The sequence below is a fragment of the Zingiber officinale genome, chromosome 2A (assembly GCF_018446385.1).
Source record: "Zingiber officinale cultivar Zhangliang chromosome 2A, Zo_v1.1, whole genome shotgun sequence".
NCBI classification, from domain to species: Eukaryota; Viridiplantae; Streptophyta; class Magnoliopsida; order Zingiberales; family Zingiberaceae; genus Zingiber; species Zingiber officinale.
In genome coordinates, this window is record NC_055988.1 from 7,426,047 (window position 1) to 7,439,941 (window position 13,895).

The window sequence follows — 13,895 nt, forward strand, 5'->3', positions numbered from 1 at the left end:
GATTGCAGTGATTCGATACAGGTTGCAGCGATTCTATGCAGCTTGCAGTGATTTGATGCAGGCAAACGCAGTGAGAAAGCAGAATAAGAAGGAGGAAGAAGAGAGGTTTGCTAAGGTTCTGGAAAAACTCTCTGTCGACCAAAGCAAGGGCGCTGTGTGGTTGAGCTCTTGGCTGAGGAATCCTTCTGTCTTTGCGCGTTGTTTTCATTGTGGCTGTGAGTTCATTTGTTCATTCCTTTAGCCACAAAGCTTTGTAAGTCTGTGCTTCATTTCATATCATTTTCTGTGACTTTTGTGGAGAGGTTTCTCCACCGAGAAGGAGAAATACTTAGCCGGAATCTGTCCGGGGGTTGATCTACCGAAAGATCAAGGGATCGTCCACCTTACGGACACGCCGAGGAGTAGGGGCAAGTTATCCCCGAACCTCGTACATCATTGTGTTAGTGGTGTTTTGTTTTCTTCCTTGTATTAGTTTGTTTTTGCTTATTTCCGCTGTGCTAACAAAGTTCTGGAAGAAAATTTGTGTAAGTTTGCGAAGAGGCTATTCACACTCCCCCCCTCTCTAGCCATCCGAAGATCCTAACACCCAGCTCCCTGCTTGGACTTTTCCCGTGCCCAGCTCCCTGCTTGGACTTTTCCGTGCCAAGTCTCCATACTTGGACTTTTCCCGTGCCAAGCTCCTTGCTTGGACTTTTCCGTGCCAAGTCTCCATACTTGGACCTTTCCCGTGCCAAGCTCCCTGCTTGGACCTTTCCGTGCCAAATCTCCATACTTGGACTTTTCCCAAATCAGGTCAACTCAAGTCGGGTCAACCAGGTCAACCTTGACCAAAGGTTGCACCCACAATCCCCCAAGTTCCTATTCTTGTCAAACATCAAAATACAACTTCTCTATTCTTGTCAAACATTAAAATATACCTCGAGTCAGGTCAACTCGAGTCGGGTCATCCAGGTCAACCTTGACCTAAGGTTGCACCAACAATTATCCACACTCTTTTAGGTAATCAATGAACTCTTGGCTTAGATACTCACCACCTTGATCACTCCGAAGGGCCTTAATCTTCTTGTCATGTTGATTTTCTAACTCATTCTTGAACTCCTTAAACTTGTCTAGAGTTTCAGACTTATGTCTCATTAAGTAGATATATCCATATCTACTTAAATCGTCAGTAAAAGTCACGAAGTAGGTATACGCTCCTCTAGCCTGAACTTGCAATGACCCACAAACATCACTATGTATGAGTTCTAGTGGTTCCTTTGCCAGTTCACCTATCTTGGTGAATGGTTTCTTGGTCATTTTGCCTTGTAAACATGCTTCACATGTATCTATGGGCTCTAATTCAAAAGAGTCCAAATACTCATTACTGAGTAATCTAGCGATGCATTTCTGGGTTATATGACCAAGTCTGTAGTGCCAGATATGTTAAGTTTTAGTCATGTAATTTCTGCTTCTTACTTTCAATACAATAGATCGGTTCATCTAAGTTAAGAACATAAAGATCATTATTCAATGAACCATTCCCATAGAATATGTTATTCAAATAAAAGGAACATAACTTGTCCTTGAATTGAAATATAAATTCCTTGGTGTCTAAACTTGACACCAAAATGATATTCTTTGAGAAACTAGGAACAAAATAACAGTTTTCTAAATTCAAAACAAGTCCACTAGGCAAATTTATTGAATAGGTTCCTACAGCTAACGCAGCAACTCTCGCTCCATTAGCTACTCGTAGGTCTATTTCACCCTTGGACAACCGTCTAAAGTCACTTAGACCCTGCATGTTCGCACAAATGTGAGAACTACTTCCATAATCTATGACTCATGATGAAGAAATAGAAAGATTACACTCTATCATAAAGATACCTGAAGCATTCGCTCCACTGGCATTCTTCTTCATGAAAATATAGCAGTTTTTCTTCCAGTGACCTTTCTTGCCACAATGGAAGCACATGGCCTCCTTCTCATCAGATTAGGGTACCTGCATCCCTTTCTTAAGCTTCTTCTGAGCTTGATATTTAGGATTCTTCACTGCATTAGCCTTGGGATTGAACTTCTCGGTGTTAGGGCGCTTGTTGGTCTTTCTGACCATCATTGCATGCAGTGAAGGATTTACCTTCATATCCTTCTCAGCAGTTTTCTGCATGACCATCAGATCAGTCAAACTCTTGTCCATGCTGTTCATGTTAAAGTTCAACATAAACTGAGAAAATGATGGAGGTAGTGACGACAGGATTAGGTCAACAGCCAAGTCCTGGTCTAACTTGGAACCTAAGCTCTCGAGACTCTCTATGTACCCGATCATCTTGAATACATGAGACCCAACTTGGTTTCCTTCCTCCAGCATGGTACGAAATAGTGCTCGAGAGGTTTCATACCTCTCTACTCTCGCACTCTCTTGGAAGAGCTCACGCAAGTGTTGATCAATCTCCCTAGCACTCATGTTCTCATGCTGTCTCTGTAACTCGGGAGACATAGAAGATAGCATGATACATTGCACATCCAGTGCATCTTCCATATACTGAGAATAATATGACTAATTTTCCTCTGAAGCATTGGGTGTAGGCTCTTTCAGTGGTTCATCTTCGAGCACGTAAATTATTCTCTCGTGTCTTAAGATGATTTTTAGTTTCCTATACCAATCCAGGTAGTTGGAACCGAGGAGGATATTTTCTTTCTCGAGAATACTTCGTAGTGATAAGGTACTTGTGTTTGTCATCTAAAATTTAAAGCAGAGTTTTAGTATTTGTGGAATATATTTAATAAAGGTCTTTATTAAATCAGAGTGGAGCAGCGGAAGCGTGGTGGGCCTATAACCCAACAGTGGTATATATCTTCCGCTGCGCTCCGAACCCAACAGTGGTATCAGATCCAGGTTCGTGGTTGGATCATATAGTACGAAGCCGATTCTTCAAAATTTATTTGAAGAGTCAGTGTTTCAAGAGATTTCAAAGAAATCTTACTTTCTTTATTGCAAGTTATATGCTGTAACATTTCATGATAGAAATGAATTTTATCTAAAACCTGTAAAGTAATATGTGTTGTAATTTAGATATAAATTCCTTATGGCATAAGTAGATTAACATGTTAATATCTCCGAGACCTATTTGTCTTAAAAGACTAAGAGGATTAATGGAGATAAATCTCGTAATGAGATTGTGCAAATGCACAAGAAGTTAATTATAGTGAGACATTTTAATAATTATAAAATCCCTTAAATATATTAAAGTTAAGATCTGTCAAAAGCCCTCCACTAATAACTATGATGATAGTTAGAGTTTTTACATAAGTCGGTACAGCTCAGCTGTGGGCTTGTGTCAAAACATCTATAATTTATCATAATTATTAGTGGGTTGACTTAACTCAAATTCGTTGACTTGTTTAGCTCAGCTAAGCTTAACTGATTTGAGGGGCAAGTGTTGAGAATATAAGACTCAATAAGAACATACCGAAAGTCGCATAAATTTGTGATTGGCAAGTTAAGGCCTACTTGATGAATGTAGCATGTAGGTATAGCTCAGCTGTGTGCATTCTATATGATTCAGGGTTTCGGTCCTATTAGGAATTGTTACCAACCAATTTCTAATTCTAACAGTGAGGGTTGTTGGACTTGAATAAAAAATAGGAGTTATAAAAGACCTTTATTAAATAATTATCTACAAAATATATAAGGAGTGTCTTGCCACATAAATACATACACTAACAACTATCACCAGCTTCACGAGCATTTCTTTGATTTCTTGAGCACACGAGCCAATATATCCAAGATTAGAGGTCGGATCCTCCGGTTCACATTTTACAAGTGAAAATTAATTATTCCCACCTATTTTACAGATAGAAACCATCCATCCTCATCAAAATATGCAAAGAAATCGTCCTTTGATATGCAAAAGTAAATCAGAGGATCTCCTCTGCTGCTAAGATCATCATATGGGTTCATGATTGCTTGCATGATGATCTATGAATCAGGAAAAGTTAGAACATGATGAAATCCCCTATCCTAAACCAACTGCAGCCTGCCTTTAGTGCCATAAGCTCTGCATGCATGACTGGAATATGCAGCTTGGAGAGACAAAATCAGTCTCATTTTTATTTACTTGAGTATCACGGATTGCAGCCCAATATTCCTCTATATACCTATCATTCCATTGCTTTGGCAAAGATCTACATGTGTCTCCATCAGTGTGCATAAACCGAAGTCTACCGCACCTGACACTCCGTGTTCGACACACGAATCTCTCAAAATCTGATTTGCTCAGGTGCTCCATCATTCATATGCAAATGTCTAACGTCGGGCGTCCTCAAAGCTATTCTAATATTGGCCTATACCTTTGGCCTTTCCAAAAACCCTGAGTTTCCCAATAGAGGAATAAAGCCTGGGTCATCGAATCACTATCGTAATTGTAGAGGAAGCACACAGACACCAAGACGTGATGTGCTAACAGATTTAATCCAGTTCGTCACAAAAAGATTTGAATTTTTAACGGAATAGTGAGAGACGAAAGAAATTTCCACCATTTCTACATCGGGCATTCTACTTGACTTTCAGGAAGGTTCTGGAGGCTAATCCCAATCTATATCCCTCTTTGACAGAGTATTTACCTTTGCATCGAACTTCGAGAACCTCGAATCCAAAGAGGCGAACTGTGGAAGTGGAATACGTAGTAGCTCATCGACAACATAGGGAAGGAAATTGTTTCTTACCACTTGAACGTCCCACCCTCCATCATGTATAAGAAGGTTCACCGTGTTGTGGTCTATTACTGGAGCTGCATGGTTGACAAGCCGATTACGGAAACTTGGAATCCACTGGCCTCGGAAAATGCCTATACCCACTTTCCAGTAAAGGCCTTTACGACTCCACATTAGAGAACGCCATATGTAGGATGGGTTGTTTACGAGAGACGTTTGCATGATATCGACATGTTTAAAATAGTGAGCTTTAAAATAGGGAATGAGGATTCCGTTGATGGATATCGTAAAACCTAAGCCGTATAAATTTTAGGCAACCGAAATAAGAATTTGAATAAGAAAAATAAGAACATATAGGCATAGATCTTGGTTTCATCTAGAACATGGCATAAAAAAAATAAATATATAAACATAATAGACAAGGAACCTGATTGAACAGTCATATCCTTGTCTTTGGCATTGTCGACTTGATCTCTGTGGAAGAAGATGTAGCAGAAAGGAAGGTCTTCCAAGGGACTTAGGGGATGACAGCGTCGTAAAGCTTCTTGTCAATGGGGAACAAGAAACTATATCAAGATGATGCTGTAAGTCTTGGGGACCAACCCTATATATAGTGGACATCTATTATCAGCGCATAGATAATAATAGATACGGAACTATAAATCCATATATATACTGAACATCTATTATCAGCATATAAATGAAAATAGATGCGGGACTAAAGGTTCTACACATACAAGGTCTACATCCAACAACCGAACTTAATAATCCTAAGTTAGATCACTTTAAAGGGTTCAGATCGTATTCACATATGCAACTTAAAAAATCAGCTCACCTAATAGCGATAATTATATCCTACAATCTCTCACTTGGGCTATATGTGAGTTGTATGTGGAATACAAGTAAAACTTTAGTTGATATCAAACTTTATGAGTACAAGATACTCATGCAAACAATCTGGTCCATTAACTTCATTAGTATAGAACTAAAGAGGTCATAACTTCTGTATATGATCATAACAAGCCTCAACAGTAATCACAATACCAATGTCGTTAATGGCACAGATCAAGATGTAGATGTGTAGAGTGAAAATTAAATAAAATGTGATCAGTACATGTCAATTTTCCACTGGTCCTAAGATGACCTCAAAAGATGTCAGATCATATTTGCTAAATACTTTATGCTAAACTGCAATAGCAAATCCTGATTAACTTTATGATTCCAAAAAGAATCTGTATCATATTTACAAACATCAAATGCTAAACAGCAGTAGTAAATGATAATATCACAATCAGAGTGTCAAACAAACATATAAATTCTCATTAATGTTTTGAACTTTAAGTACGTACAATAATCAAAATAAAATATTTATCTTTATTATCAAATATAGAGCAATAAAATAAATATAGACTCCCACTAGATGAGTTCTCCTTCCATAAGAAGGACTCTCATATCTACAACATGCGCATGAAACACCTTAGGCACAAAGCCTTTGGTGAGTGGATCGGCCAACATGGAATATGTTCTGATGTGCTCTACCATAATCTGACAACTCTGTGTTGGAACCTCAAGGTTGTTTTGATGTGATCAACAAGTTACGTAAGATCCTGTCGTGTTTTTAACCTTGTGTTTAAGTGTGCAGAAGCTTAGGAGCACAGGGAGTCGAGCAAAAGACGCAGCTAGCGAGAAGGACGGCACAGGAGGGAGCCGACGGGCTCGGTGCATCTGAGGTACGAGGTGCTGCAGAAGAGTACACGAGCAGACAAGAATGAGGCGGATGACGTTTTCGATGGATGATAAGCCGGAGCGGAAGGTTGCTCGAGAATGCCGAAATTGGTTTCGGGTGAGTCTTATTTCGGTTGGCCGAAATCACTCAAGTGAGCGGAGCCGGAACGGAAGACCCGGACCGAGGCGAGCAGCACCGAAGCAGAGAGACCAGACCAAAAGTCAACCCTGTTGACTTTAGTGGTCCGGGCGCTCGGAGCCATTCTGAGCGCCCGGAGTTGAGATTTGACCAGGATCGTGTCAAACGCGATTTGTTACGAAGGGGATAAAAGTTTATCCCCTCCCAGGCGTATAGACCCCTTCCCTACACCCCGACCAAGGCTATAAATACAGTCTTGGTCTAGAAGCTTCAAAACAACTCAAGAATTGTGATTCCAACACTTGTGTGCTTCCTTTAGAGTTTAGCTTCTTTATTTGTGCGCTTCATTGCTGTAAGAGGCTTATTCGCCTGAAGGAGATATTCTAGTACATTCCACTCCTTGGATTAACAACCTCTCCGATTGTAACCAAGTAAACATCTTGTGCCTCTACTTTCTGTTTTAATTTATTACTTTTCTATTTTATGCAAGTGTTCTGTTGAAAGTTCGAGAAGGGTCTCTTTTTGTATTCGCAAGCTATTCAACCCCCCCCCCCTCTAGTCGGCTGTCGCGATCCAACAAGTGGTATCAGAGCAAGGACGCTTCAGGAGGACTAATCGCCGATCGAAGCAAAGATGACGGTCGGATCGAGCATATACCCACCGAAGTTCAAAGGGGAATTCGCTACCTAGAAAAAGCGAATGCAAGTATTTTTCAAAACCGACTTTGAATTACTTCTTATAATGGAATTTGGTTTTATAGCACCGGAGGGCAAAGAAAAATATCAATGGACGAAAAAGGAGCAGGCCGACTACGTGACAAATGGCAAAGCAGAGTACCATCTATTAAGCATTCTTCCGCCACAAGAAGTCAACCGAATCGGTAACTACGACTCCGCGAAGGAACTTTGGGAGAAGTTCCTTAAGTTGCACGAAGGGACGCCCAAAGCCAAGCTCGCAAGATGGGATCTACTTCGCAACCAGCTCACCAACCTGCGACTTGGAGAAGATGAAACAACTACGCATCTGCACTCGAGAGTTAAAGAGCTTATCACCGAACTTTCGAATCTCGGAGAAAAGGTAAGTAACCGAGATTCGTTAAGGTACGTACTAAATTCTTTTCCTAGAAATATGAAATGGGCATCACTAGTAGATGCTTTTTATATTTCTAAAGATTTAGAAAAAATTACTTTAGAAGAATTATTCTCAACATTTGAAATGCATGAATCAAGATGTGCAGGTACGAAGGAGCTCAAGCACAACGTAGCCTTCAAAGCATCGAGAGATGAACCTGAGTCAGAGTCCTCTCTCGACGACGAGGAAATGGTTATGATGGTAAGACGTTTCAAGAAACTTTGTAAATATAAAAATACTAACCAATCGCAGGGTAGAAAGAAAGGGACGATCAGCTGCTACCACTGCAACGAAAAAGGGCATGTCAAGGACAACTGCCCCAAGATAAGGAATAAGGACAAGGACAAAGGTAAGAAGTCTGTCCAAAAACGCAAGGTCTTAAAGGCGACATGGGACGATACGTCGTCCGAATCGAAAGTCGAGGCCTTCTCCAGACTTGCACTAATGGCAAGTCATCAAGACGACGACTGCGAGTCAAGCTCTTCCGAAATGAGCATCGAGAGCATCGATGAAGGGGGAGTTATGTCGGAAGATAGCAGTAGTTCAGGGGGAGACACGGACAACGAGATCGACAAGGTAAGTGAAGTACGATCTCTTCCTTCCAATGAACTATTTAAGTTTATTAAACTTTTAACTAAGGATTGCTATAAATTAGAAAAAAATTAAAAATTTAAAAGTAATACTAGCTAAATCTTGCCCTTTAGAAGAGTTAGACAAATTAAAATTAGAAAATGATAATTTAAAAATACAGTAAATAACTTGAAAAACCGTGCATGCTCATCTAATACAAATGTTAGAAAATTTAATAATCTAAATTGGTATTTTAGATACCACAAGGGACAAATTAGGAATATCTAAAAAAGGTATGTCCCTAAGAAATTTTTAGTTAATCTAGTAGGCTGGAACCTATATTGGGTTCCAAAGTCCTGTTTAACTTGAACTTGAACTATTAGATTTAGAGCTTTCAGTGAGAAAATTAGACATTAAATTTCTTTATGAGACTTTGTCTAAGAAAGTTGTTGTTACTCCAATAACCAAGAAGGTCTAGTGCCTCGCCACTGTCTGGAACCAAAATATTAAAATAAAATATTTAATTAACTTTCTGATAAAGTATTAAGATTGAAATTTTAATAATGCTTTAAAAAGTTTTTCAAACATTTTTTTTGGAAATCTTTCAAAAATATTTTTATACTTAGAAAAATTTTCTTGCGTAAAATTTTTACTTTAAAAAAAAATCTCAAAAATTATTTTTGCCTAAGTTAAAATTTCTTCTGAAAATTAGAAATTGTTGCTTAAATTTCTTTTTACTCAAAAAATTTTCTTACCTAGAGTTTAACTTAGAAAATATTCAAAGATTTAAGTTAGAATTTTTTTTTCAAAATATTTCTTTTGCAAATTTTCTAACTTAGAATTTTTTAATTTAGAATAATTTTTTTAAGAAACTTAGAAACATTGTTGAAAATTATTTCAAATTTTTAAGTAAAATCATTGAAATTAGTTTTAAAATTTTCTAAGTTTTAACCCTTAGATTTTTTTTCGGAATCCTATTTTTTATGTGATCAAAGGGGAAGAATGAAAAGTATAAGTCTATAGGGAGGTATACCAATTTTTTTTCTACAATTTCTCTATCTTTTTGCATTTTATTACAATATTAGTTATTTCTTTTTATGTCTATTTACCCTATCTTAACTTGGGTTACTCACATCAAAAAGGGAGAGATTGTTGGAACACCAAGGTTGTTTTGATGTGATCAACAAGTTAAGTAAGGTCTTGTCGTGTTTTTAACCTTGTGTCTAAGTGTGCAGGAGCTTAGGAGCACAGGGAATCGAGCAAAAGACGCAGCTAGCGAGAAGGACAGCATTGGAGGGAGCCGACGAGCTCGGTGCATCTGAGGTACGAGTCGCTGTGAAAGAGTATACGGGCGGACGAGAAGGAGGCGCGTGGCGTTTCCGAGGGACGAGATGCCAGAGCGGAAGGTTGCTCAAGAAGGCCGAAATTGGGTTCGGGTGAACCTTATTTAGGTTGGCCGAAATCACCCAAGCGAGCAGAGCCGGAGTGGAAGACCCGGACCAAGGCGAGCAATACCGAAGCAGAGGGACCAGACCAAAAGTCAACCTTGTTGACTTTAGTGGTCCGGGTGCCCGGACCGTCCAGGCGCCCAGAGCCATTACAAGCGCCTGAAGTTGAGATTTGACCAAGATTGCATCAAACGCAATCCGTTGCGAAGGGAATAAAAGTTTATCTTCTCCCAGGCGTCTGGACCCCTTCAGACGCCCCGACCAAGGCTATAAATACAGCATTGGTCCAGAAGCTTCAAATCAACTCAAGAATTGTGATTCCAACACTTGTGTGCTTCCTTTAGAGTTTAGCTTCTTTATTTGTGCGCTTCATTACTGTAAGAGGTTTCTCCGCCTAAAGGAGATATTCTAGTGCATTCCACTCCTTGGATTAACAACCTCCCCGGTTGTAACCAAGTACACATCTTGTGTCTCTACTCTCTGTTTTAATTTATTACTTTTCTGTTTTATGCAAGTGTTCTGTTGAAAGTTCGAGAAGAGTCTCTTTTTATATTGGCAGGCTATTCAATCTCCCTTCTAGCTGGCCGCCGCGATCCAACACTCTGAACTCTTTCTTTAACCGCTAGAAACTTGATGTCAATGTGTTTAGACTTCGACGGACTACGATTGTTCTTGACATAAAGTTCTGCAACTTTATTATCACAGTAAATCCTCAGTGGTCTGTCAATACCATTAACGATCTGTAATGTTGTGATGAAGTTTCGCAGCTAAATCCTATGATTAGATGTTTTGTAATATGCTACTAACTCTACTATGAAAAAAACCAAGGAATCATCCTCAAAAAATAGATACGATAGAGTCGGACATATTGTTGCAATTCTAATGCCCTTGAACCAAGATCTCTCCTGGAAAGAGGTCAGAATCGAAGAAACCCATGAGCACAAGTCACAAATAAATATGGGGACAGCGGATCACCATGTCGGATGCCCCTTCTAGGGTGTTGCCACCTAAAAATGTTTTGGTTGACTAGAAAAGAATAAGATACTGATGTGATGGACCGCATTATTTTCTCGATCCAAATCAAGTCAAAACCTAGTTTTTTCATCATAACCTCAAGAAATTGTCATTCAACTCGGCCATATTCCTTACTCATGTCAAGCTTCAACGATGCATATATAACCATGTTTCCCCACTTTCCTGCTCCTCATCCAATGAACTGCCTCAAATCCAAGATTATGTTATCAGATATCATTCGTTCTGGCACAAAAGCGCTCTAGAAATCATCAATGATTTATGCATAATAAGTCTTAGTCGATCGGTTTGTCATAGCCCTAGCAACAATTTTATAACATACATTGCATAAACTGATAGGCCTTAATTCTTTCACCATAAGAGGATTGTCAACTTTAGGGATGAGAGTAATCACTATTTTGTTCCACTCATCAAGAGGAGCACCATCGTTAAGCACCCCAAGCACCGCCACAGTGACATCCCATTCAATGATATACCAGAACTTATAATAGAAAAGGGCTAACATACTATTAGGTACTGGGGATTTATTAGTGTATTATTTTATTTCAATCTAATTATTATTATTATTATTATTATTATTATTTGATAATCTAGTGTTGACAGATGACGCATATTTGGATGAAAGTCAATGTGATAGATGTCATGAAAGAAAAATCTGTTAAGATATTTTATAATATAATTCTGTTACGATTTTAGATAACATAATTTTGTTACGATTTTTTATAACAGAATTCTATTGTGATTTTTTGTAACAGAATTCTGTTGTGATTTTTTATAATAAAATTTTATTATTTATAGGGATCATTGTAAACCTATTATACAACAATAATCACAAGAATCATGAAATATGATTCTCTTGTGTAGAGCGAATTCTAATAAAACTTTGGTCACTTTTGTAGAGTAGATATGTCGTCGAACCATGGTAACTCCTCTTCCTCTCCTCCTTCCTCATGTTTGCTCCTTTTGTGCATATTTATCTTGTTGCTCCGCGTGATCTCTTTCTCTCTTCCTCTTCTTCCGTAATTAGAGATTGAGAGTTGTAGCCCCTTCTTTGTGCAATAATTAGTATCAGAGCTACAGGTTTTGGTAGATTTCTGCAACATGTCGGGGACGACATCTGTGAAATTTAATATGGTGAAGTTTGACAAAACCAAGAACTTTAGCTTTTGGTAAAGAAGGGTCAAGGACTTATTGTAAGACCGATGCGGCCGGCTAGAAGGGGGGGTTGAATAGCCCTGAGTAAAACACAACCCTTTCTCGGACAATTAAGCTAACACTTGAAAAAAATAGATTAATCAGAAAGTAAAGCATAAAAACGAGGCACCGGTTTTGACTTGGTTACAACCGGGGAGGTTGTTAATCCAAGGAAGATTGTTGCACTAAAAACTCCTTCAGGCGGAGAAGCCTCGTTTACAGCAGTGTAGGCACAAAAAGAAAGAAGCTAATCAAAGAAATGGAAGCACACAAGTGTTGTTTACAATTTCTGAACTAATGTTAAAGCTTCTGGACCAAGGCTGTATTTATAGCCTTGGTCGGGGCGCCTGGAAAGGTTCCGGGCGCCCTGGGGGGGATAAAATTTTATCCCCCAACGTTCAGATCGAGATAATTCTCGATCTGGTCAACATTACTGTTCCGGGCGCCCGGAAGGGTTCCGGGCGCCTTGACCCGGTCCGGGCGCCCGGACCGAAAAGTCAACACAGCTGACTTTTTCATCCGGGTCTTCCGCTCCGGTTCAGCCCGCCTCGTTCCGGTTCTTCCGCTCCGGATCCGCTCGCTTGGGTGATCTCGACCATCCGAAATAGGGCTCACCCGAACCCAACTTCCGGCCTTCTCGAGTTCTTCCCTCCGGCTTTTCGTCCCTCCTTCTCATCCGCCAGCGTACTCATCCGCAGTCTTCGTCCCTCGGTCGTCGACCTTCTCGTTAGCTGCGTCTCTTGCTCCCCGAGCAATCTTCCGCTCCGGCTTTCGTCCCTCGGAACTACCGCGCGCTTCCTTCTCGTCCGCCGGTGTACTCTTCCGCAGCGCCTCGTCCCTCGGACGCACAACGTGCCGTCCTTCTCGCTAGCTGCGTCTTCCACTCGAGTACCTGTGTTTCTAAGCTCCTGCACACTTAGACACAAGGTTAAATACACAGGACCTAACTTAACTTGTTGATCACACCAAAACAACCTTGGGGTTCCAACACTTATCGGTATAACAAGGCATAATGAAGGTGCTAGGAGAAAGAAAATCAGAAAGCATGAAGAGATCGGATTAGAAAGAACTTCAAGCAAAAGCAGTGCAAAAATCAGGTTTTGCCTTACCGATGATGTAATGTACCATGTCATGGACGATGAGCCACTGGTGGTAATTTGGCAAATGATGAAAAGTCGGTACATGTCAAAGTCATTGACAAACAAGTTGTATCTTAAGCAAAAATTATTCAAGCTGAAGATGACAAAAGGAACCGATCTAAGCCAGCACATCAATGTATTCAACCAGATTGTGAGTGAATTGAAACAGGTTGATGTGAAAATCAAAGACGAAAATAAGACGCTGATGTTATTGAATTCTCTACATTCATCTCCTACGTATGAAAATTTGATTACTACTTTGATGTGGGGTAAGAAAACTCTCAAATTGGAGGAGTGTTACGATTCTACAAGTGCACGGATTCGTCATCAGTAATACAGATTATCGATCCCATGAGAACTGATTATAAGCACTAGCAATGGTTCACTTAGGATTAGCTAAACTACCGATGGTTGTACATTTTCTAAAGAAAAGAGATTGGGAAGCGGAAACGAGAACTAGAGAAGAGAGAGTAATTAACTTGGTTTATGAAGAGTTCTAGGAGTTCAGTTTCATTGTGATGGTATTGATGTATCATGTTCTATCCTTTACTCATTGTCCATCAACATGCATTCGCCGGAAGCTAAAGCAACTATCCTTAAGTACTTAATAGAGAAGATCCCTATGAAATCTTGTTACGGTTAACCCTTGTCACTAGAGATCCTCAGTAGATCACAAGAATGCAACTCTAATTGGTGTCATTAAGGATAGAAATAAGGGCTTGGTTTGGTCTATTACTTCCTTGCAAAGAAGTTGCCTCTCCTTTCGAGAAAATACCCTAGATGTCCATGAATGGGTTCCCCTTATCACTAGGGCCCCTCGGGTAT